The 22,651-nt window shown below is 40.9% G+C and overlaps 1 long non-coding RNA gene across 1 annotated transcript in view; it reads left to right on the top strand.

Annotated features, from left to right (window-relative positions):
- Positions 1-22,651, top strand: part of LOC143175108 (uncharacterized) — a 40,283-nt gene extending 17,632 nt beyond the window's left edge. Inside the window, exon 2 of the long non-coding RNA XR_012999749.1 lies at positions 1-22,651. This exon is cut by the window's left edge and continues 15,834 nt beyond it. This is a non-coding gene — a long non-coding RNA (uncharacterized LOC143175108).

Below are 22,651 nucleotides of genomic sequence, written 5' to 3'. Positions count from 1 at the left end.
CGAAGATTTAACGATCTTTATTAACGCGGAGTTTCGATGGAAATGAGTAGAATTGTAGAAATATTTAGTTGATAATTATGGAAATATTCGTAGTCTGCTGAGAACTTTTTAATTTTGTAATCTATACGTTGGTTCAGTTATAAGTTTATTAACGTGGAGTTTCGATAAAAACGAATAGAATTGTAGAAATATTTAGTTGATAATTATGGAAATATTCGTAGTCTGCTGAGAACTTTTTAATTTTGTAATCTATACGTTAGTTCAGTTATAAGTTAGTTATTAGTTATTCTTAGAGCTATTCTATTATTAGTTATTAATTAGTTTAATTATAAGTTAGTTCTCAGTCCTCTGAGAATTCTTTAATTTTGTTATTTATAAGTTATGAATATTGAAGTTTACTTATTCACGATTGTTGTATGTAAATGGGATTATAACAGAACTGTTTTATGTTGTATTGAGTTTATTTCTTCTTTAATACTTTTCTCTTGACAGTTTACGGCCCGTGTATTCTTCTATAAAGTTCCGCTATTGACACTTGCCTTTTTAACTTTCCTTTCTCCGTCGGACATGTTACTTCCGAGGAATAATCTGCGAGAGTGGTTCGATTTTCTTTTAGACGTCGCGACGTTTACGGCGCCGTTTTCCATCAACGATCACTTTATTCCGGTTTTTGCCTCGTCTGCTCGTTGACTTTCGGGTACGCGCGTCGAATGAACTGCACCGATTCGAAGATAATTATTCCGTGAAACTAGAGTAGACACTTCTCTGTGATAACACTAGGTTTCCTCGTGCTGCACAAAAGAATTCGCGTGTAACGAATGTCTGCATTCTAAATTCTAAATAACACAACAAAATTGAATTACTTTTACTTGTTAGAGACATCTTGCTTCGAAACATCGTATAGACGCGTCTCGAACTTCTAACGAACATCTTTCCCATTTATATAATTGTACACCTCTGAAGAAATATAATTACATCTTGTCAGTCTCTGAAACTAAGTTTTAGATCAATAATAAAGTAACTCGTTACCTAAAAGCGATAATTGATTGAAATGCATAAACGCGATTACCGAATCTCGGAGCCATTTCAATCCCATTATCCCAAAGTTCAAAGATAAAAATTCCTATCAACAAATTTGGAACGAGCAAACCGATGTCCGACGTCCTTCCTCTTCCCCGTAAACATCATCGAGTTGCAATTTCTTAAAAATCCCCCTCGTGCCCGCAGCAGTGGCCAAAGCAAAGATCTTTCTGAAATTGGAACTATTCGGAAAAATGACGTTTAGTGGTCGGGAGACAAATAAAAATCGAACTCGCTCGTTTCGGTGTTGCCTTTCTTGGAAACGATCGCGCGTCGAAAAGGTTGAAAGTCAAAGACGGAAAGTCGAAGTTTCCGTAATCGAATTAGAAGCTCGGAGAACACTCTCTCCGATGCGCGCGCGCGAGCGCGCGCTGGCTCCGCAACGCAATGAGGCATTGTAATTAAATAGCACTACCTTTGGCTTCGACAAATCGTAATCACGTTAGGGCTGCTCGAACATTTAATTAACAAAATTATATCCTGACAGTCGGCGGCGGGCGTTTTCCCCGCGAACTTCCATTTTCTTGAGGAAGTCGCCGTCCGCCGGACGGGCGAACTTTTTTCCGATTTAATGAAATTAGCGAACGCGAATCGGACACGGGTGCCTCCGGGAAATCGATTTTCAATTTCTCCTTTTTCTTCGGCGTTCCCCCTTTTCGAGGAAATCGGGCAACTCCGCGGAGACGATTACGGGACGCAAGATGGCCGCCGTTCCCTTTACGCTCCGGCGACGAGACGTAAGGCTTCGGTCGGAGGAAACTTTCCCAGGAATGATTCATTCGGAAATCTGATGCGAAGTTTACCTCGTGCTATCCGAGTGACGTAGCTTTCTTAAGGCAACAAATTGCTTTGTAACGTTATTTCCAGTGGAATATGAATTCTATTCATTTTGAGATGTTTGATTAAATTCTAATACACGCGACGCCACGTATGACGAATTATCGTTGATACAAATTTTAGTGTCCGTTGATAGAAGGAACGATTTATTAAATTGCATAGCGACGAACGCAAGGTAGTCCTGAATTACGAAGAAACACGAGAGCATCGTGAAGAATATATCGCGAGGAAATATTTAACGTGCTCACCTTGAATCGTCAGTTTCGATCTGAACATCGAAGTTTACCGGGAGTTTTGAAAATCACGGAATGCAGAATGGAATGAAACACGACGCGCACGGTCGGATTGTTAAAAACGAGGATGTCCTTATTGAAACTTTTAATAACCTCGCCGCAACCGAACGCCCCGCGCGGTCGCCATATTGTCGGGCGAACTTCGTCGATCCGATCAATTCTCTCTCAGGATTAATCGGCGGATGGAGAGCGTCGTTCAAACTCTTCGGCCCGTAACTTTCACGTGGCACGTTTCACTTGGCTCCGTGATTCTCATTACATTACAATCAAATGACGCCGGAAAGACCGGGGGACAAAGTCTCACGGCAGTCGACCGAAGAGTTATACGGCCCGAACGAGCGCCGAGCCGTTCGATCTTAATCGAAGCGCGCTATTTTCGTTTTCTATTTAGTTATTTACAGTCACGCCCGACAACGCTAGTTTATTTGAACGGCGAGGGCGCTTTGCTTGCAAAAAAAGTGAGCTTCCACAACGAGCTACAAATTGCAAAGCAAAATAACGCTCTATTTGTTTAAGTCCTTTCGAAGTTAAATCCCCTTTCCGCGCGCACGGTCCTTTGCACGCTGTCGCCGATAAATTTGACGGATCTCTAGTCGGAACTGTTGAGTCACTCTTGTGGCAGATCAATTCAGAATATTATTTAACACTTCACGATTATAATAATAACACGTAGAGTTAATATAAATCTACTGCTATCGTTTTCGAGCAGATCGCACCGGTATACCCGTTAACGCGGGAAATTATGTCTTCGAGTATACTCGTCTTAACGCGGAAAATCGCAATTTCTCTATAACGAGTGTACTCATCGTGAAATTGCTTCCCCGCGACGTACACGTCGTAACGCAGAAAATTGCCGTTTCTCTTCGACAAGTGTGCTCATCCAAAAATTGCCGTTTCCTCGCGGCGAACGCGCCCGTCGCGCGCAGGTATCTAATTGTTTAATCGACGCCATCGGGCACCCGAGTGGCGTCCCGCGGTTTAAGGGAGGCGCCCGGCGAAGGGAAAGTTAGTTTTGATAACAACGGGCGCGCGCGGCGCGTCGGTAGTTCGATACCGGCCGGATAATCGAATCCATTCTTCCTTTTGGCCCCGGACAAACTCGCGGAATCGAATCGAGCCGACTCGGATCGGATCGGGCCGGGAGGAAGGGCTTAGGGTAGGAAATTGACGCGGTGCCTTCCAGGCACGTACCGCAAAATGGAGTCGGATGGAGCGAACGAAACCGAAGGGCATTAACGAGGCCGCAAAAGCTGCAGCAGACGGCTACGCTGACGACCGGGTGGGCCGCGAACCTCGTCTCGTTTTTTACTCTTCCGTGGGCTCCCGTTAGTCGTTAAAGCGGAATTAACATATCATGCTCGGCGCGGAACGGGCTACGGGGCGCGGCGATCCTCGGCGCTGGACGCACCGGTACACATTTACCTCTTGACGAGACGCACGTTTTTCCGGGACGACGCTTAGGCCTGATACACGCTGCAGCTCTCTTCTTGATCATTCTTTCGTCTCTTATTGTTTTTGGCGAACGGAATGTTAACCCTCTGACGTGTTATTCACTTTACTAGCAATTTGGAAGTGAAGCAGTGAAATTCTCCGTTCTTTAAGCAGAAACTTAATTTGAAGATAATACATTGATGGAAAAATAGTTTTTTGCTTTGATCTGAGCGATGAATATTGAGTTTTGTTAAATTGATCTAGAAATCTTAATCACAAGTCTCACTCGTAGGGCAATTGTTTGGTCTGAGTAAAATTATTACGGTGAAATTATAAAGTTTGATATTTAACGTTGAATTTTGTATAATGCCTCGATACTTGTGATTTTTCTTCGAGTTAGTTTCAAGGAATATCGTCTTTGTCTCGTCGGAAAATGTTAAATGTTTCTAGTGAGAAACTTCTGAGTGCGAAGGGTTAACCTTTGAACCTTCGAAAGTATCCTTCTCTGTCGAGACATTTTTTAATTGTGTTATGTTGTTGTACAATTTTTGATGGTATTAGTAAAAAGAATTGCTTCACTGTTTCGAAATGCATTTCAATTGAAACACTTGAAGTAATACAGAATTATGGAAAAGTAAATGTGAAAGGAACTCAGAGTGCAAAGGGTTAACATTTAGGCAAATCTTCTGAATCGAACTGTGACTGTAGCTTGCTTCGTTGACTTTGATAGAAGTTTTCATAGAAATTATAGGAATAACTTTTTAATAGAAGTCACTTAACTGATGTTGAAAATTTTGTTTTATAAGGGCAGGCGAGGTATTTGATAATTTTTAAACAATTCTTGGTCCAGAGTTACAGTGAAAGAAAACGTATAGAAAATGAAAGGCGATCCGTTGCTACGGGAAAAGTGGAGTTAATTGATTGATCAGGTCGAGAGTCGACAGTGTGTATCGGGCCTTACGGATGAATCATCAACTGCGGTATGTTCATGCGAATTTTCCCATTCTTCGTGAGTTTCTTTTCACATAGGCGAGCTGATTTTGTAGTTTTTTATAGTTTTATCTGATAAGTACTTCAGGTTGCTTGATCTTAATTCGATATTCCTGATTCTTGATTTTATTTTTACTTTGCTTTTCAGTCAAAGCAAATAAGAGTTAATGGACTGCAGATGTTTATGGTAATTTATGTTTTTAAAGGGTGAAGAGATGGAAACGAGGGACAGAGAGATACAACCTCAACGAATGTTTCCGCTAAACTTATATTCAACCGTACACAAATGTTGATTTTAATTCGTACCGTGTTCGTTCTAGATGCATGAAGATTCGTGATCTATTTATCAATTGCATTGAATCTCTATAAATTGCTTATTCGATTGATTGTGGTTTCTAGACAGTCTGCTGCGAGTGCATAAACATCTGAAGTCTGCTTACCAGGTAGGACACCAAGGAAATATTTTTAATCGAATATTTGATTCATTTACAAAACAGAATTTCAGACACGAATGAACATTCGCAGTTCGTGAGTGACGGTTCGGACATTCTCGTAGCGAGTTCGACGAATGTTTCTTCCCAGATTCATGTTGAAACAAATTTGTCCCGTCTGCGTAAAATAGAATTCACCTTTCAATGAGAAAGTAAACAATCGTTCATTCAAAAATGCAGTTAATCGATCAATCAAACAATTTCTGTCGTAACGAAACTTCTCAATTCTTCGCTATAAATTTCTCTCAAAACTTATTTGTAGCTTGTCATTAACACGTTGAACGCCGCATGATTTCACAGAGAAATATACATACAATAGAAAGAATATAATATTCAATAATTAAGTTGAATTATTGTTATTCCACATTCATCCAGCTGAATCACTGAATTAGTATTATTTGTAATACAGAAATGTTTTCAAGTAACCATCGTTTAACACTGGAACTACCAAGCACTTAAACTGACTTTCCCAAATTTCTTTGTAAAACATAATTCTCTATTCATTAAGATTTCAATTAACTTATATCACACTGTAGGTATCACTAAATCAGCTTCTTGAACGATCTCTCACAGAAGCATGTGTACCTTTCCAGAAATTATAAAAGAAATCAAGAATGGATCATTCCAACCGATTAGTAGTAGTTCTAGTGTTAATCGAGTATAGTAATTCGATTTTGTTAAGGATCACCGGTAACCCCATAGAATTCAACGCGTTAAAGCTCATTAATCGAACGAACGTTTAAGGTATCAGCTAATCCATAAAAGCAAAATTAGAATCGCATTAAATCGAAACATTAGGCAACCACTATTTTCGAACGTTCAAACGCGAGAACAAATACCAGCGAGCAGCGATTGGTTGAAATAAATTGCGTCGCCCGCTAGCGTGCTCCATGGAGAAATAATCGAATCGACGGTTCGAATCCTTTCGAGCAGTAACACTTGAAGGAGGCGAGCACTGCGAAGCGTAATCGTTCGTTTAAATGCGAGTGATGTCTCGCCGGGAAATTCCCCAGCGTGAAGCGATCGCGAGGAACGTTTCCTCAAGGTTCAAAGTCTCCCATATTCGAGGGTGGCTGGCTGAAAACAGGACCGCGGCGAAGAAAAGGATTTACGGGGCTCGCGTGTATCGACCGTAGGCCATTTGCATAAAACATATCGCGCGGTTCTATCGACTCTCCACTCTCGCGCCGTTCCGGAAGGATTCGGGGGAACTGATTAAAAGTAATCGCGCCGCTCCGCGTCTCTGGCCAAATTCATTTGTTCCTGGACAATTTATGCGGCTACGTGTGCGCACAGGTGCAAAAAAGATCGTGAAGTTCGCTGAAATTTAAGCCGCGATTAAAGAGGCTTCGCGGACACTGTAACTGATGCTATTGGAAAATGTTGTTTTCTTTCGTTGTTTTCTGGGAAACAATTTCAGCAATCCTCCTTTTTGCAATAGTCGGTGATACTATTTATATCGTATGAAAGATGACACGAAATTTTCCATTTACCATTGTTAGAACTACTAATTATGTAATTAATATATACCGTTAAGTTAAAGAAATCTATTATGGGTTGCACAGTACAGTCTGTTCTATTGTTCTTAGAAAGATTGATACTATATGAATAGATATGAAATTGAATTATTCATTTAATTAAGGACTTATTCTTCTTGATATCGTTACTTCATTAATTGAAAGTTAAGAATTCACTGAAATTATTAATAACGTTCCTTCATTCAGACATTTAAAATTAGACATTTAAAAGTAGCAATCAAAAATCAACGTAAACATTCACGAAATAATATTAATAAAATCCAATACACGTCAAACTATAATCTCACGGAGATCTAAATATAAACAACCACGATTATTACTCCTAAAATAAACCGATCGCGAACACGTTGACCTTTAATCTCTTGCGCTGGAAAGACGAGCTACGCGCGTCGAGACGTTTCCGTTTCAAAATGGTCAACGATGTCTTTTACACATTGACAATCTTGTTGCATTACTCATATTAAATTGTTTCGAAATGTATCACTCCATACAAAACGATTAATCAAAATTAACGTCCACATCTGCGTAAAATTGGTAAAAACAAAATTCATCGCGCGAGACTGTCGAATCTCTAAATTCATTTCCAGCGCAAGTGGTTAACTCCAGGAACTTGACCGTCAACCATGAAAATCTGAAAATTCCGATAAACGTTGAATATCCCCGTTCGCAGGAGCTAATGAAAAAAGCTCGATAGTATTCATTCCTTTCGCTAATTTGAGTATCCGTCGAGAACACCGCTGGCAAAGTACACGGTATCCCATGGAAGTCCTCGAGGCCGCAGTCCGTTAAAGGTTAAGTAAAGCGCGAGCCGTATCTTCATCCGGATCAAGATAAACGGCACACCTTATCCAATCAGCCGCCACGGTGTCCGGTGATTTACAAAATACCGGAGGAACGCGATACTCCGCCGGCGGTAAATTGAATGAACCAGCCGGGCGCCTTCTTTTCCAGGCGACGGCGACGCAGTTAGCGCCCGTTACAAAATTAAATCAGCCCGGCCCCCGATCGCCGCGTAAATCCCGGTTCCTTCAATCGGGACCTGTTTCCAGGCGGCAGGCTTTAGTTCCGTTTTATCGAGTTCCACGGGCCACCTGAACCGCCCGCCCTCCGCGCCGGTAATACCGGAAGTTCGCCGGGACGTGGCGAAAGTGTGTCTCCAATCTCCGCTTCGGGGACTCTTTCGAGCCGCCAGCTATCCTCCTCGCTTCCGCGGCCACCTCTCGCCCGCTCGTCGCTTCTTTCGACGGTGTCCCGCGAGAACGGTACTGATTTATTTAAAAGACGACGCCACCGGGCTGGATCCGCACCGAAAACGCTGCGCCGGTGAGAGGGAACTCCCGGGAAGAGGCGCGAAACGAAATCACGCGATGAAAATGGCGGCTCGGCCAGGTCGATACCCTGTCGGGATCGCAATCCTCGATTCCTTGTAAATCAGATGACCGGGAACGGGAAATCCTGTGGTTTTCGCGATGACTCTTTATGTTTAATCAATTGTGTTCTCGATGATTTCGTTTCTCGTTTAAGAAGAAGGGCGTGTTTAGGGTTTGGTTGGATCGTGAAGCGTGATTTCGTGGATTATGTTTGAGATTTTGAGATTTTGGATAGAAATTATTAAAATTTAAATGAGTAAAATGGAAATTGTATTCTCTAATCGTTTCTTTCAATGTAGTGTCTTTTTAACAACTTTTGAAGCCTGTGGAATTGTTTTCGATGTTTTTGTTTTTCGTTTAAGAAGGGTGGTTTTGGGTTTGGTTAGATCGTAAAGTGATTTCGTGGTTCATGTTTGAGATTTTGAGATTTTGGATAGAAATTATTAAAATTTAAATGAGTAAAATGGAAATTGTATTCTCTAATCGTTTCTTTTAATGTAGCATCGTGTTTAGCAACTTATAAATCCCATAGAATTGTGTTTCGATTTTGCGAGGAACAAAGTAACAGTTTGTGGACCAACTTCTACGCATAACTGTAAAAGTTAATTACGAGCCTGCAACTCCTTCAAGTGTTACGATTACGCTTGAGATTATCTTCATTGCAAAAGCACTTTTTATTCTAAGAAATATACAGTGTGTTACGTAGTGTATGTAAGTATACGTTCACCTGATTGTTTTTTCGAGTAAAATTGAAACATTGAATTGTTTTCTTGTCGCGCGTCGGGAAAGCCGGATAAAACCGGAAGATTGAGTAGATTTCCACGGTAATAAATTAAACTTACTTTTTTGTCGGTGTCTTCGCGAAATAGAAGAAATATTGCGAATTAAAGGAGGAGCTCGGCCGGAAAGTTTGACTGGCGGGCAAGAAACCGGGATTAAATAATGCCAGCTTAAAGCACTAGATTCTGTCGTACTTTAGTGCACTTTAAAAATTCATTTTCATCCGCCCCGCGATTTGGATAAAGTTACGTAATGAGTTCCGTTTTGTAACTGTCTTTTTACGATGACGTCCCCCGGGGGCGGGGGGGATGCGGTCGCGGAACTTTCACGGTAATCTTTTAACATTTTACACAACAACTCGACAAATTATTACTATTTGCTTGGGTTTAACCGATGGGAAACTTCGCTTTGAGGGAACTCGCGAATTATATTTGGATTAATTAGAACGATTGAGGTATTAAAACGTTAAAGGAATATTAATATCGATATTGAAATTATTATCATTTATTTATGTACTAATTTACAAGTAATATATTAACATCACAAGAATGTCAACCATGAAGAAATATTGAAATTATTATTATTCATTTATTTAATAATTTATGAGTAACATAGTAACATTACAAGAATATTAACTATAAAGAGATATTAAAATTCAAAATCATAATAATGTCAGTTACATAAGTTGACAGAGATTAATCTTTAAATTCTTCGATTAATGATCCGTCAATCATAGCTCGCATAATACAAATGCAATTTTTATGGTTGAATTGAAGCGTCTCAAATATTCATGATCCATCGATCTAAATTTCCAGGATAAATTTGATCGACTCGCATCACCCGATTGCGAAGAGATTTAATATTCACATTAATTACACGAGTAGTGGATATCACGTCATGACATTTAAAACTTCGGTCAACAGGGGAATTGAATTAATTACATACGTAACATCGAAATCAGAGGTGGAACCGAGTGTTTACAGCAAATGAGAATTTAATCGAATAAAATTGATCGATCGCCGGAAATGAATCTGGGAAGACGCGCGACTGACTCCGGCAAACGATATTTCTGTGATCAAAAGGATATCAATGACATATGTACATACACTTTGTTTATCGTGTACACACAACTCCGCCGTTTCGTCTGGTAGACGGTGCGACGGGGCCGAGCGTCGTCGACGGACAAATGAGATATCAAATATTTTACTGAAATCGTGGACACCACCGAATGATTTATTTCACGATTACAATGCAGAAAATTCATCGAAACAATGATTAATAACGTAATCAATAATATAATTCTATAAACCGTTTTATTCAATTATATTATTAATTATATCTGACATCTATATAATGTTTCTATCAAAAATGTTATTAAAATTGTATAATTGAATTATACAAAATATTGTCTGTAACAACGTGTTTTCGGTTGCACGAAACAGAAACGAGAAACAATTATGTACAATCGATCCTTTCAGCGAATAATTCAACGATCCGACAGAAAATGCCTCCCAGATCGTTCGTTAATATTTATCATTTCGAGGGAGTTTTAAATGGTCGCGAGGCGGTCGTTAAATCGTGGCGCAACATTTCTTTTCTCGCCGAACAGTCGATTTATTTTCACCGAACCAATATCGCGGACAATTTCCACGACAATCCAAGGAACGAATCAATCAGCCTTCATCCACGGTTTAACGAACTTCCGCCACTTCAGCGGAAGAGTTATCCTTCCGTCGCGGAAATTCGATTGCGAAGCGTAACGAAAGAAATATGAAAAATCGATAGCGCGCCGCGGACGAGGTATCGGTTTCTAACGTCGAAACCGTTCCGGCGTTCGTTTATCGTTAACAATCATCGGCGAAACGACGGTTTCACGCACGAAGAGGCTCCGCTCGATATCGCGAGAGAATTTCCCTGGAAAACAGCTGTTTTCCCGTTTCAATTTAATTAACGCATGCCGCTGCGAACGGTGATTCGTCGAAAATCATTTGAAAATTGTGTCGACGACGTTACTCGATATTGCCGTCGCAAATGGAAAAACGAGGAGAAGGAAAGCCTGTTAATTAGCTTGAAAACTATTGTTTCTTAACGCACGAAAGAGAATTCATTGCGACAATTATGTCTCCAATTAATGAATACATTCGAATTTCAGCGGAGTTTACACCAGAAATGTGAAGTGAAAAATTCGATTGAAAATTTCGATCTTCCGTTGAGCAATCTTTACGAACATTCTAATTCTCTAAATATTTATCGTATTACATTTGCATATTTTTTCCTACGAAATCTTCAATGATAAATAATTCAAAGTTAAAATGTTCGTTTGTAACTTCGAATATTCGCGTGCATTCAGAAAATATTCATTTCGCGAAATTACGACGAATGTCCGGCTGCACTCGTAACTTTCCTTATCGCGTGTATTTCCGTAACTGTTATTGTAAGGTGTGTTTTATACATTTTCCTGGATATCCATCGGAGCCGGCGTTTCGCCGTCACGGACCATCGAGGCCTGTTTCGGTAAAGTATTTGATATCGGTGATTCGCGAGGAGCGTAAACGTGTAAATAGAGTTAAGGGGTCTAGATCGTAACTCGTAGCGGTACGTTAAGCAATAAGCCACGCTGAAAACGATACATATCATGAATTGCCTGTCCGGTGCTCCGGACGTCGATCCCCGGTAACGGACACCAACTTCAGGAGAAAAAGAAAAGACATCAGACTCGGGGCGGTTTACGAACGCGCGATCGACGAGAATGATCGAGGCACAATTTCGTGGTTCGACGCTCCTTTGGTTTCCGTTGCGAACGTGGAAATAGGAAATATTTGATTGAACCATTTCTGTTTCCTCATCCCTTCGATCTCACTGGACACTGAGTACTTAACATTGATCAACATCAACGTTAACAGACGATATTGGTGAATGTTTATAAAAGAGACACTTCGAAGCAATCCCAAGGGTTACGTCTACGTGAATTTCAGTAGGTGCACCGAGTATTAAAGATTGATTACATTTAGCGAGCGTTTCGCAAGCTTTAACAAGTGTTATTAATATTAAACCGTGTCATACATATTAATGAGTACACTCGTGTGAGTGGAAATTGAAATATCGATTGAAGTGTTACATGAATATTGATTTCCTCCGAGTGTATTATATCACGAAGAATCCTCTCGCTAATACTGTTTCTTATTGAAAATCAAATTGAATCGCTATAAAATGTAGAATATTGTCTTTATTATAAACGAAGATCAATTCGACGCGACAGATTCCTACGATTCAGTTCAGAGCGGCGGAGTCGCAGGTGAAAATCTAAATCCCAGTTACTCGGAATGTTTTCCGTTAAAGAGATGTAAAACGAATTCCCTGTTATTACAGGCCAAGCAAACATTTGTGCAGCGTGTTTCCCTCCGACAACCGCGGTTTATATGTAAAGGATACGCTTTACAGAATCGAGAATGCAAAACCAACGTCGCTAAGGAAACCGAAATGATGGAAACGTTCGAGGAGATTCGGCGGGATATTTATTTTCGGGCGAACGGCAAATTGAGGAATTAAAAATGGATCGCGACGTGGACGAAGCGCACGAAGTTTCGAAGGGTTCGCGGTTTTCGTGGAAACCCGTCGAAGACAACCGCGAGGAGTAAAATAGGAATAAGAACGCCGAGCGAGAAGTTGCAGGAATTAAAAAATAAAATGGAGGAAGGTCGGGAGAAAGGTGACAGGTGTACTAAATGGGAGGACGACGAGCTGAAAATGAGGACGCGGCTAAAGAAGACTTTACCGGGCACGAGGAAGGGAATTTTTTACTGAAGATATTGCACGCCGTATTAGTCACCGGTGACTGTACAAGGTGTCCCGGGATTAAATGAACAAACTTCGCCCCTTTATTCGAGGGAAAACAAGGCGGACCTGGAAAATTGCGTGAGCGCGGGTATTAGATAATTAAAGCGTTCAATGGAATTTCACGTATTTGTACCGCGAACGAAGAAAAATTCAGATCGACCGAGGAAGTATATAGAAATGTTTCGAGTAAACAGATTCGGATCGGTCAAAATTCATCGTCGTAATCTCCCGCGAAGGAAATTGAAACAGATTTGTCACCGCCAGGAAGCTCTGATGAATTATACATGAATCCTTGGAAAGTGCCGTAGAACGTTAATTATTCGGAAGTTCCTTAAATATTCAATTCTTTATAACATTCATTGCAGTAAACTCAACGTTTTAACATCTTCAATTGCGTGATTAAAGGTCGTTTGTGTAAGTGACAGCTGTTTGTCAGTAGAAACCGACGATTTGAACCCCTTGCAGTTGGCTTGAGACATTAGAATCGTGAAGTTTGTAAATTAATATGAACCGTATAATGCATCGATGTGTGAAATATCGAAACTAAAGAGCTATGTTCCTCAATGTTTCGTACAGCCTCAAAAAATGTCTTATAAAAAAATGTTGAATAGTTCTGTTTAAAAAGTTCTCAGTGCAGAGGGTTAATCCGATTTACCAAAACGTGTGCATATTCTATCGAAAAATGTTGAATAATTCTATTAAAAAAATTCGTAAATGCAAAGGATGAAGTCCGATTGACTCAAACATCTCACAGAAGAACGTCGAACGTTTCAATGAAAAAATTCTTAAGTGCAGAAGGCGTCCACAAAACTCGATCAGAGGCAACCAAACGCAAAAATCGAAGACTGATGCATTCCCAGATATCCGAAAACAATATCGAGCGCAGAAACAAGGAACGCACCGGAATAGAAGAAGGGTCAAAGGCCAAGTGTCCCAGCGATAGAACATTTCATCGAGAAGTCGCCGCCGCGAGGCAACGGCACTTTCGTCCACCTTGCATTTTCGCGGGCTGCAGAGCACCGCTCGGCCCGGCCGGCCGCCAGGGCTGGCCTTTGACAGCGGCACAAAAGGCTAATGTGCGGCGAACCGTTAAAAATCGTTGTCCGCCTAATCGCCCGAAGATTGATTCGATAAAACGCTAAAGGGCGGCCCGGCGAAATTTGCATCACCGTGCACGCAGCGCGGCACCGCCTCCGCCATGGTTGCAGTAAATTCGACCGCGTCGATAAAATCCCCTCGGCTCGTCCCTTCGCTCGCTCCAGATCTCCTCTTTTTTCCCCCCCTTGATTTTCTGTGTCCCTCAACCCTTCTCTTCCCGCTCGTTTCCGTCCCTGTATCGGTTCGATTAATTTCCTCCCCGCCCTTCCAGCGAGATGACCGGACAATTGGAGCTACAAATGATGCTCCAATTATTTTTGCCTTCTATCGCGGCGCGCTTCGTTTCCCGCGACGTTCCTTGGCTCTTCCATTGGCTTGCTTGTTAACCTTCGCATAATTGGTCTCTTCTTACGCGGCTGGATCGATGCTCGCGATCGCGGCCGATTGATGACGGATCGGGAGACTGTGAATCGGACTCGTTTGCCTGGGAGTGTATAGGTTGCGGATTATGTTGTCCGTTATATAGTTTCAATGGCTGAGCGGACGATATTGAAATCGAATTTCGTGGCTGCTGATCTGGTAACGGCAAGGTGGAAGTTAGATCTGTACGGTATATTCACGTGTTTATTTAATCTTGAAGGAATTCTGGTATTCTTCAGCAAGAGATCGCAATGTTCCCAGACGCAATGTCTTTTCTATATCAAATATCGCCACTTAGCGAAGAAAATTTGGAATTTTCAAATGAAACTTCGAATTTTCGAGTACGTAGATCTTCAAATTTTCAACTCGTCGACTGTTGGATTCTGAAAGTTTTTAACTTTCCGTTTTAATTACACGGTTAATGTCTCAAGACCTTCCTCGTTCCGTCTGCCATCTTGAAATCGTCGCGTCACTAGCTCCGCTACTCGCACTACGTCGCTTCGCTCGTTTCTTCCTCGTTGAGGCGACTGTTCCCCAAGAAACCACGAGTTTCGTCTTTTTTCCGCGCAGTAGTCTTTCGTTTAAGAAGCTTACACAGTCTCGGGAAATCAGAACGCGGCGACGCGGCTCTTATTTCAGCGGCTTCCCGAAACTTTCGGAAGAACCGCCGTAATTCGGATAATGGAAGCGCCGCCGTGCCGTGTCGGCATCTTTTACGACCCTGTCCTCGCGAGAATGTGACTAAACCGGCCCCGCGACTCGGAGAAACTTTTAAATTTTCGGATCTTATACGGGGAACGGCGGAGCCGGCCGCGAGGTAATTTAAAGGAAATATTTTCCTTGGATCATCCTCCTCGTGGTAATTCTTCGCCGCCGCGCCACTTCAAAATTGCGGACGGTTTAACCCGCAAAATATTTTCCTACTCGAAAATCATCCTGGGATACGATCTTAATCGCGAAATTAAGTGTAACGTTATTCGACGGAAATATTTCTATCATCTGTTTACCTAATGCATCTTGGAATTACAATTCTTTACGCGATTAATTAGATTATAATATAAAATTAGAATGAATTTCTTTAAATTACAATTTCTCTACAGAGAAACGAAAGATTTAAATGTTTCTATTTGAGTATGTATTTTGATATTTGTATCATATTAATTTCGTAAGGAAGTGATATTTCAAATTATCTTCGAAATTACTTAGGTGATTTTCTATATCTATTGGCAAATGTGATTTTGATGTTACAAACGGTTCGAAAGGAACATTGAGAAATTCTGCAGAGTTATTTATAACGTTTGTCTATTAAAACTAATATATTTTTAGTTACTAAATGAAGCTTCGAGCTTAAAAATAAGTCCAAACAAAGATGAAAGTATTTGAATATTTCAGTGTAATCGAGTAATAAGTATATTCGTGACTGCAGAATATTTTTCTATCGAGAGTGATATATCCTTTAGTTAGCAAAGAAATGTGCGAAGCAGATCGAGTATAATACGAAGTAATATAAAATCGATGGATAACAGTGTTCAGTGAAATCGAAGCCGAACAACTTTGTCTCCACAGAAAAAGACTGCCTGCCCGAAACACGATCCAATCACATGATCCACGAAACGATCCCCGAAATTGTCCTGGATCGTCGATCGGACCGACTAACCTTTAGGGCCGTATCAAACTAAACGCTATAGTTCAAAACGAATACATATCACTAGTTATTAACGACGCGCGAAACGTAATTATAGCCGTAACGTGTAAAACGAGAAGAACAAAGAAACAAACAAACAAATAAACAGACAAGCAAACAAACAAACAAACAAATAAGCGTGCAAGCAAGCAAGCGAAAAAAAAGAAATAAAATGAAACACGAGGAAAACCGAGGGAAACGGAAGAAACGACAACATTAACAATTAATTTATTACACCTTTACCGCATCTTATATACATAATATACATACAAAATTGATATATATATTGTATATAGAAGATATATATGTATTATATATATATATTATATATATATATTATATATTATATAACATATACACACGTGCATATACAAATCGGTGAAAATAGGGGATAAGGGTTTTGCTAAGACGAACAAAAATGAACAAAAATATCGCACGATCCCGTGGATCGGTACAGCGAAGGATCGAACGGTATAGAAACGCGAGAGCGAGCGATAGTGTATGGATCGTGATCCACGCGATCGTAGTCGTATAACGTGTACAGCGAATAGAACGGATGAGAGAGAAAGTGAGAACGGTGTAACTAGCGACAAAAGATCCAGACAGTATTTTAACATGACATAGGTAGCTTAGTCGTCTACGTATTAATGTATCTATTCCTATGTACACTGACACGCCGACAAAACAAAAAGAAACACGGGTGGCCTCTCTGCACTCAAAATGGCGGCTAACCAAGGCCCGAGAGATTCATCGTTTCTTCGTTTTCCCGCGGAGAAACAGAAGGGAACGAGGAAAAACGTGCAGAGAGGTGTACCTGCGAACAAGTACACGAGCATGCACACACACACACACACACATACAGACACACGGACACAAATACATGAGAAATATTGTATCGTTGTCGATGTCTACGATTGTTGAAGCGGAGACGCGCGCGCGTCGACGTCCAAAGACGGAAGATATCCTAACCTCCCAAGCGAAGAAACGTTTCCATGGTCGACGCGTCGCATCCCCGCGTCTCGTGTAATTCACATTTCAATGATATTTATTATTTTTTATAATAGCGTATACAGTGTATATGTGTTTCCTGTCGTGATTACCCACACTTCTCCTTACCTCGATAGATGTTTAAACTGCGGAAGAGGGAAACGGAGAGACGGGAAAACGGCGATAAGCGGGAAGTAGAGTGTAAAGATGAACAAACAAGAGAGAAAAAGAGAAACGTGGTGAATATCGGGAGTAAATACGAATCGAGAGAAAGAGAAACATGGCGAACGTTAAGTATGGTGGAAAACAAGATGGCGGAGCGTCTTGTTTCTCGATGGACGACGTGATAGACCGCCGTGTCTCTTTCCCCGTTCCCCCGTCCCTCTTCCTGCTCTTTTCGGGAGCGACTTAACGATTCCCTAATTAAATTACGTTGTTACTCTCGAGTCTCGTTAGATCCCCGGTAGCCGAATCGCGGGTCCGATTGTTTAACTGCATATATATCACGTGTCGTAGCCGATCCTGGTCGTTGTCTCTAACCCTTCCACTGCTCGGACGCTTCTTAACTCTTTCGCCCAATCGCAGATTCGTTTATCGCTCGCAATATCGAGAAGGGACAAAAAGATCCGCCGAAAAAGAGGAAAAGCGAAGGAGAAAAAAGAAAAAAAGACACACGGCGACAACTTCGAAGGGGTTGAACCCGTAGAAAAAGCGGAAAATCGGCGAACGATCTTTAGGACGCTGAAAAAATATACAAAACGATACGAGCGAGTATCGAGAAAAACGACGGGGAAAAAAAGACTTCTTTAGGGTCTGCGCGCGAAGTTTCGAGCTCCGCGGGAGCGACCGTTCCCGCTGGGCGATCTTAGACACTTTCGATGTTACTTCGACGAGGAAACCTGCGAGACACAGTGAGAAATATATAAAGAGGCAAGTACTTAAGCTTGTTGCGAGCCGTTGTTTTTTGCGTGACTGTGCGCGGGATCGATTCGCACGCGTGCTTTCCGAACACCCTGTATAGTGAGCTTTAAGAGAAGGGTTAAGAAGATCATACCGAACGCGGTCCACGTATTTACGTAAACACACGAATCAACGAATTCCATTTACGGGGTATACAACGTGTTTTTTGATAATCGATTATATAACAGCGAGGCAGTTCAAGGGTTAACTGGATGACGCGACGAACACACCGGGTGTGTTAAACGTTTCTGTACCGCGCCGTTGCTTGTGTCGTCCGTGACCCGTGTTTTACGGGAATCTATGAAAGAGTTACGGCGTCGTTGTCGCCGATATGTGAAACTCGGGAGAATCTAATCGTTTACTATCAGTCATTATCATTTTGTAGCGTGATGATAACATTTTCAACGGAATCCTTAAGAAGTGTGATTACTATATACTTAATAGGAGTGATAATTGTCACGATTACAACTAAGAATCTTATTAACAATTACAGTAACAATTAACATAGTTGATTTGTATAATATATTCCTTTGCCGCTCTCTTTCTTCTTTATCATTTCGTTGAGATAACATTTTTCTGAGTTTACGCCGACGATTTGAACATGAAATTCCAGAAATGAAAATTCCAATTAACCGCGCTATGAATTTCTGAAATGATTTCCGAAGGAGACGATTGCTTTCCGTAATTAGATTCTCTCGGGGGAGAGTGCCACTGAATACTACTAACTGTAATCGACTCAATGCGGCGTTACTCGAGTAACCTAGCGCGCGTGTGAAATTGTTAGATAATTTTTCGAAACGATTTTGCAGCCTTTTTGCCGGTAGAATGGTTTCGAAATCATTTCAACTGCGGATTTTCCTAAGTGCATAGCTTAATGCGTGTAGCGCGATCGTCGTAATTGTATTGTACTCTACTTAAATAATTCCGCTTAGCAGATCGACCGCAACGCTGTCGGCTGCGGCCCGATCGCATCGTTTTTTCGACGCGGATCAATTTAATCCGCGGACGCACGGAATTCAACGCGATTAAAAAGCTTTTTTAGCGGGCAACTTTTTAGCGACTCGAGTAACTCTGAAGACGGGCGGGCTCCGCGGAGGATCCCTTCGCGCGAGTCGCGCGTCGATCGCGATTAACCGGTGTATCCGTCGCGGACGGGCGCGTATATTAATTAACACAGTAACCAAGGTGATGTCAAGCAACAGAGAGCAATAAATCTTGCGTAGGGCGAACATGAAAACACAGTCGACTGATAGCACATAGTTTAATGGCGAGCAACGATGTCTTTAGAGCGTACTTACGCCGCGTTTCCATTGCCTTCTGCGAGCCGAACGTCGCCGATCTCGTACAGCCATCGAATTTATTCATTGTCCTTTGACAAATACGAGTTTCGCGCACGATAGTCGAATCGTGTACGTTGTATAAATATAGAAACGAAGCTGAGGAGATTGTAATACACGTCAGTCATCCATGGAACAAATGATACGTTGTAAATTCACGGAAATCCACGAGTTCTTTTACACAAGAAATTATTCAACGGTCGAATATAATTGCCGCGTTACTTTCATACTTAAACGTTAAAGACTTTCGTTTCGCGAGATACTCGAACGACGGTATGTTATCGATTTGATCAAATGAAATTTTCTTTACAATATCGTTTTATGAGGAAGGAAACAATGGCGACGCGGCGAATAAGAAGGATCCACATTTAATTCGACGCTTACACGTTTCGCCGAAAGAATTTCGAAAACTCTTTTATCCCCCCCGCCCACGTATACGTCGCTGGCGTGTTGTCAGAAACAGATATGATCGATTTCTGACGATCTGATGCAGACGTGCATCACTAAAAAACACAATTTTCATGTTCATCTCGGACGGACGTGTTTCCCGAGCTTCACCGTGCGACTTCTCTTATATTTTCGCTTTGAAACTTTATTGTCTCACGATAAACCCCTAAACCGAGCAATTTTCAGTTAATAAACAAAACATTTGACGTCTGCAAATTCTTAAGCATCTTTGTTTAACTTTCAGCTGTACATTTGGTATCTCTTATCCCATTTAATCGTCGTTCCAAATGATTTTTAAGGATAAATCTCAAGATAGAAATAAATATTGAATATAATATTCGTCAGCAATTGGAGAAGGAACAATTTTTCAACGATATTTAGAGTCAGATCACTTACATTGTCTTGGTAATTCTTTGATCTTAATGATTAGAGTGTTGATAATTATTTCAAATTTTCCGTCGCAGAGCGTGAAAAATAATAAAAGCATCGTGAGGTTCGAGGGATCGACTTGAGTTTCCGATTCATTCCAATTTCCATCCTTCCGTTGCGAAACGTTAATATTATTAGATTAACGCCTTGCGATTACACGTTTCGTTGCTTAACGCGCAGGTGATTATACGCACCGTTACTTAGAACAACGGAATTCTAAAAGCAATAAACGTTCGTACTCGTTTACGATCGCTTTAAACGGAACACCGTGGATGTATTATTAATTTATCGAGTAACGAAGACACCCCGGCGAGTTATCGATTCGACAGCTTCTGGTGTCCTTGAACAAATTATATAACAGATCTATACCTTTCACGATGATTGAACCGCGACGCAAGAACCAAAGGAATCGATCATAACTTAGAACGATTTAATTGTAACGACGTTCAATGCGACTACCGAACTTCATGTTTGTACACTCCTTTCGTTTGACACAGTGCTATTCGGGTTTCTTGTAAGGAAATATACAAAGATGGCGTCGAGAAGTCCGCGAATTACTAAGCTTATCTTAGACAACGCTGGTGCGCGTGAAAGAATTGAAGTTTTACGATTTTAAACGTTGTAATGTGCTGTTATACTTGAAATTCTGTATACTTCGAATATTTCTCAGCTTATCTTGACGTTCGAACAACTTTATTTTCTTTGGAGAAGTAATAAACTAAATCGTTGGTAATATACACGTGAAACATAAGTTTCATTGCAGGCAACGATTGATTATAGACTATCTTTTTGCGTTTCAATTTACAGGAAAATTGATAAAAATGATGCGCGCGCTGTCGAAATAAGAGAGAACAATGGAGACAAACTGGCAGAAGCATACCTTTCACGAAACAAAAGCTGTCGGTGTTTTATTCGTTCAGTTTCGCTTCGGTTTCAACCTTCCGAGTATCAACAGAGTTTTCGTTGATTACTGTGAAATATTGGTTACAAGAATTGAATAGTCGAGCTTCGCTTGTAAATTTATTTCGAATATTCTTTATTGAAAAATAATAAACGAAAAACTAATCCTTTCATTTGTTCCTACGAAAGAGCAGGTTTGATTTAAAGTTCGTAATTGTGAATGTAGAATACAACTGGTAGTAGATAACAATGAGGTTCTATACGAATTAGTTTCTTAATGAATGGAGTTCGTCGGTATTCATATTTACGTAGAATATGATTTGCGGTTACCGATAATTAGAATCGTCGAGGAATTCCGTTGCAAAAAGGTCGCGAAAAGAAGTGTCGTTTGGCTGTGTTTCACGGTCCACGTCGTTCACCGCGAGGAAGATTACCAGGACAAAAGTTATTGGAGGGAATTTCAATTAAGGGAGTCTATTTACATTCGACTGAAGCGTTCGCGTGCCAAGTGACACGCGATAACACTTAAAAACTATTTCCTAGCGATTAATTCCCGGCAAACTTCCAATTTGGCACAACGATTCCGCTGTTGCTTCGTCGGAAAGGAATGTCTGACTGTTCAGTTCGCCTCGCTCGAACGGCGACAGAGAGAAGGGCAAAAAGCGAACCAAAGTGGGCATTTATCTTTCGTCGAAGTTGTTTCAACGTTATATTTAACTGAAATATTTTTAGTGAAATCCACAAGCGAACGTATCCACGTGAAATTCACCTGTACGCGTTCAAACGCGCGGTAACTTTGCACAAGTTGCTAGGAAAAATGTCGAGCACGTTCCATATTCCGTTTTATCCAAAAATACACACGTAGTCGAATATTATAAATTATAATTTAAATGTTTATCATTATTCTCAACTTCGATATTCATTTCCAGCGGAATCCTTGATAGATTTTATTTAATAACAACACTCTTGTGTCATTTTCAACAGAACTCATCGCAGTTACATTAATATATTTCTTTGGAAAGGAATCTGGAAGTATTGATTAACGTAGCCGATAGAGTAAGATAATACAACTTTCCTAAGAAACTTGTGCATTTTTTCTGTTGCCAAAAATAATGGTATAACATTTAGATTCTTTTTTGTAACACGTGGTGCAAGACACAGCGTCGAAGCAGAGCGTCTCGTTGCAATTGATTAATTACGAGTATTTTGATATAGAAACGAAGAACGTACCGGTGGAAGCTCGAAGTTCGAAGAAGCGGCGTCTGCGAATTTTAAGTGGAAGACGAATAAATCATTTATTATCTGCAGCGTTGTTAGTAGTAAATGTCGCGACAGCGGTTTCTAAGGTTGATTTTTCAGGAACAAATGTAACCGAGAATTCGGGAGCGCGTTTTTGCGTAAGTTCGTGAGAAATCGAATCGAAAAGTCGCGCTTGACGAACCGCGGGGACGTGTATACGTGAAGCGCACGAGATCATCGACGAACGCGCACGATGATCGTGCACGCGTTCCTCCCCTCCGTAAGAATGCACCTGAGATGACTTACCAATGATTCGATTATTAGTTTTAAACCCCTTTTGTACGTTTATATGCAGTTAAATGACGTGTATATAATTGTGTAAATTCAATGTTGTGAGATTAATCCGATTGTAATACCTACACACGAACCCTGTTAGCGGAAGGCATGTGCTTCGAATTATTATCCTTGAAATTTCGTGAGACGATTAAACGGTCCTTTCAAAA

The sequence above is a fragment of the Nomia melanderi genome, chromosome 11 (genome assembly GCF_051020985.1).
Source record: "Nomia melanderi isolate GNS246 chromosome 11, iyNomMela1, whole genome shotgun sequence".
Lineage (NCBI taxonomy): Eukaryota > Metazoa > Arthropoda > Insecta > Hymenoptera > Halictidae > Nomia > Nomia melanderi.
The sequence above is the reverse complement of the archived record's forward strand: the minus strand, read 5'-3'. Positions and strand labels throughout refer to the sequence as shown.